The sequence below is a fragment of the Psammomys obesus genome, unplaced genomic scaffold (genome assembly GCF_907164565.1).
Source record: "Psammomys obesus unplaced genomic scaffold, mPsaObe1.curated_primary_1811, whole genome shotgun sequence".
Lineage (NCBI taxonomy): Eukaryota > Metazoa > Chordata > Mammalia > Rodentia > Muridae > Psammomys > Psammomys obesus.
This window is the reverse complement of record NW_026596134.1, coordinates 3,702,541-3,706,632: the sequence shown is the minus strand read 5'-3', so window position 1 is coordinate 3,706,632 and position 4,092 is coordinate 3,702,541. Positions and strand designations below refer to the sequence as shown.

Below are 4,092 nucleotides of genomic sequence, written 5' to 3'. Positions count from 1 at the left end.
CCCCCCCCCCCCCCCCCCCCCCCCCAGCGGCCCTCTGCCCCAGGCCCACCTTTCAGAGTCCCCATCACCGCGCTCATCTCCTGCACTGGGTCCCAGCATATAGCAGGCGCTCAATAAACACGGGCAGGGCATTGCCTGGGTCCTATGGCACAGAAGTACGGCTTCTCCAGCCTTCCCCTGGCTGGCTGTGACTTTCCACGCAGGAGCCCCGGATCTCCCCAGGACACCCAGCACCCAGCAGTCTTGGCCTCCTCGAGCCAGCGCAGGGTGGGAGGAGCCGTCCACTGGCCGGGTCAGAGCCAGCCAAGAAGAAGCCAACCCCCCCAATCCAAGTGTTCATCTACCCATCCATCCACCAATTGCTCCCCACTCCTTCGGTGGCTGACGGGACGGGACTCTACCACTGGGGAGGAGCGTGAAGGAGGGCAGCGGGTTCTCCAGGGGCTAATCTGGGGGCACACCTCCACCCCAAGTCTGGGGCACATCTTAAAGAAAGCCACCTGCCTCCCCCGGCCAAGGGCTGTAGCTCCTTCCAGCCATCATTGGGCCTTCCATCTACAAGAAGCTGGGCCCTCAAGCTGACAGGGCTTGTTCGGGTCTGGACGCCATTCATAAGAGGCCTCTTCCACCCAAAGGCAGGGGCCATCCCTCATCTGTCTTCGGCCTCCTCAATCACTCACAGTGAATGACCTGCCAGGGCATTTGTCTGGAATTAATAAGAATGTATTAAAATTTAATTTAAAAAAGCTAGCATCAATTATTTACATCGACTATTTCAGCTCTTCTAGAAGGCCCTCCCAAGGGACTGGGAAAGAGGCAAGGAAGGTGGTGGGTAGCTTTGTGGCTAGAGTGGGGGCAGGGCAGGGCAGGAGACAATGGGACTGCAGTCTCTGCCTTTTCGTAGCTGTTAGCTGTTTCGGATTCTGGACCCTGGCTTTAATCCTCCTCTGACCCAGGACCCATGGGTCACAATGGCCTTTTCAATCCACCTCCACAAGCAGCCCTGCACGGAGAATCGAGGTGGCTACTGCGTTTGGTTCCAGCTAGATAGAAGCCTGCGTTTTTTGCCAGTGTCATCCAGAGCAGCCCAAGCTGATGGAGGAGGGGCCACCGGGCACTGGAGTTTCAGGAAGGGGGGACTGAGGCTGGTCCTCTGAGGCCCTGGTTGTTGTCGGAGCGCATTCCAAGTCTTGTGCTTAGCTTCACTAACCTCAGACCTGGGGATGTGTCTCAAATGAAGGTAGAGGCTGGGACTAGTAGCCCAGCGGATCTCTGCTTTCTAGCATTGAGCCTGCTTATGCACAGACCTCTCTTTCTCAGGCACTTGTCACCGCCTGCGGGGCCTGTGATGCCCCAAGTGTGCCCTCTCTATGGAGTGTCCTGAGCCCCACACTAGGCTCCCTGTGATCATGGTGGGCCTCCTTCTCCCTGCCCGCTGCATCTTTATTTCCTGCACAATTCTCATAAGACAAGTGCAAAATGACAGAGGCCCAGAGGCTTCCATTGCCCTGGTTCCCTCCCTGTGTCACCGAGGCTTGGTGGCTTGTCCTCTGTGTTCCCTCCAGGAGGTGAGTGGTTGTGCCTTCCCCACACAGGCCCCCTGGCCACCCAGCTTCCTGTCTCAGGACTTGCACTTCTGGGATGCTTTGCCCAGAGCTCTGCCCAGCCAATGCCTTCTTCTCTGGCTACCCGGGTGGTGTGGGAGCTTCAGCATCAGTTACTGTGTCACTGCGGGCAGGGCAAGGTGGCTTTCCAACGCCTGGGTTTTAAGGACAGCCTGTGTGAATGAAGGTGCTTTTAATCTAGTCCCGCTGTCTGCTGTCCATGGCTCATCCTCCACTCACCATCCCTGACCCTCACTGAAGTCTGCCTCTGCCAGGTGAAGGCCTGGGTCCCTGGGTACCTGGCAAGTAGCTCTGCCCATAGAAGATATGAACGGGACCAGCCTAGGCACATACTAAAACTACTTCAAAGGAGCAAGTCAGGTTGGGGAGGGCCTGCCTGCATCGAGTCTGGGCTCTGGACTTGCCCTGAGACCCAAGAGTCTATCCTCACCTTTCTTTCCTTGGCTATTTCTCTTTCACTTCCATCCTAACAGAAGCTGAAGAAACTACCTAAGCATGTGGGGGAGGGGCAGGGCCTGCCTCTCACTGATGGCAATGCCAGGGTGGGGGAACTGACCCCTAATTAGCTGTGCGACCTCTCCCTGTGGGAGCCTCAGTGCTTCCTCTAGGAAGGAGGGGTGGGAAATCCTCTGGGGGAATGCTGTGAGCAACAGGTGGCCCCGTATAAGGGGCTGTCCGGAGGACAAGGCTGCAAAGGGTGCTTGCTCCCGAAAGCCAGCCTTTAGATGGCTGTTAGGGGAGGACTCCTCCCAGGGGATCTAACCTTGCTCCTGGTATTCTTGCATTCATTCAAGAAACACAAGTTGGGGGCTGAGACCCGCTGTTGGGGAAGGGTATTATGTACCCCAGCGGGGCACACTCAGCACCCCAGGAGTCAAGCTGAAGCTCCTGCATCAGGCTAGGTGTGTACCAGGTAAAGGTGGAAAGGCTGGTTAGAGATGGTACAGATGAGGGAGTGAGAAGGGGAGGACCAGTCTCTAGAGTTCTAGAGAGTCTGAAGCTGCCTGCACTGTCAGTGGAGGGAGGCACCAATGGAGACCTGGGAATCTGGAGCAGGGAACAGGGTCAAGAAAGGCAGATCTGGGAGTGGCAGACCACAAGTGGCACTTATGCCCTTAAAATGACCAATGTAGCTAACAGAGGTCACAGGAGCCAGGACAGTACCTGTGGGCTGAATTGTACGCAGATAGGAGAGGCAGGGGCTTCAGGGGAGGGAGGGAGACATCTTTGTGCCATGGCTGGGTCATGGGAGAGTGGAGGACATGGTCTAGCATTCCTAGGCACTGCCTGTGCTATAGGGTCCCCATGGTAACCGCAGCTGATGGGGGCAAGGAAAACACCCATCTAAGGCTCCTTAGCAAGTTAGCACAGCTTGGCACTGGCCCAAGAAAGGGGCAAACCATCCGTCTTTAGGTACAGTAGGTCCTGCCTCCTTGGACTTTTCTGGGCTCTATAGGCTCACAGGAATCCCCTTGCAACCCTGTTACATTCCTCACCAAGGCCTGTGCCTGCAAACTGGCCTACCAGGCTAAATCTGGCCTGCTAGCATGTTGTATTTGGCCTGTTTGAGGTTTCTTTCTTTCGTTCTTCTTTTTTTTTTTTTAATGTTTGAGCCAACATTTAAAAATTGGAAGAGTTTACATTTTAAAATCCATATTTTTGGCTTCTACTGAAAAATTTGGAAGATCTAGCAACTTCATCCCACATTCCCACATGGTAGGAGACAGGGAGCATGAAGCAGCTGCCCCTGGGTGGCACCTAGAGCCCCTTGACGGAGGCACTCTCCAAACTCATGGGGAGCCACTTGCTCAAGGTTACTCAACATCAAGCATACTGTCACAATCCTGCCCTACCATGTCACTTCCCTGTGCCTCTTAATTTCTTTTTGACACATTGGTTCTAAGAAAAAAGATTGGCTTTTAAGTCACTCACGCTGTATTATGAGTGAGCCTCAGGCCCAAGTCGGTGTCAGCTGGGGATTCCTGTGACCTTTCACACTGATTTCTCATTCATCCACCTGTGGCCACTCATCCAGACAGGACAGAGGCAGGACTAAAAGCCAGCACCACATGCTAGTCATCTGCTCCCTCCCCGGAGGGGCTGCTGACAGACAGGCACTGGCTATCACAGATGGGTTTTCAGGCTGGCCCCACCCATCATCAACTGTTGGCCTACCAGGTCCCCAAGACTGTTGGCCACAGCAACCTTCTCCTCCCAGGTTATAACTGGAGCTTTGGGACTAAGCCTTCCAGAGGCCTGGATGTCAGCAACTTCTCTGAGGCCTGATGGTCAAGAGAGAGAGGGAGGGAGAAGGAGAGAGAGAGAGGGAGGGAGAGAGAGAGAGTGTGAGAGGGAGAGAGAGGGAGGGAGGAGAGAGGGAGGGAGGAGGAGAGAGAGAGAGTGAGAGGGAGAGAGAGAGTGAGAGGGAGAGAGAGGGAGGGAGAAGGAGAGAGAGAGAAAGTGAGAG

At 55.1% G+C, this 4,092-nt stretch overlaps 1 protein-coding gene across 1 annotated transcript in view; it reads right to left on the bottom strand.

Annotated features, from left to right (window-relative positions):
* Begain (brain enriched guanylate kinase associated) overlaps positions 1 to 291 on the bottom strand; it is a 22,499-nt gene extending 22,208 nt beyond the window's left edge. Inside the window, exon 1 of the mRNA XM_055593008.1 lies at positions 50 to 291. The gene's annotated coding sequence lies outside the window, so the exon portion shown is untranslated. The remainder of the gene's footprint in view (positions 1 to 49) is intronic.
* Positions 292 to 4,092: the final 3,801 nt, after the last annotated feature.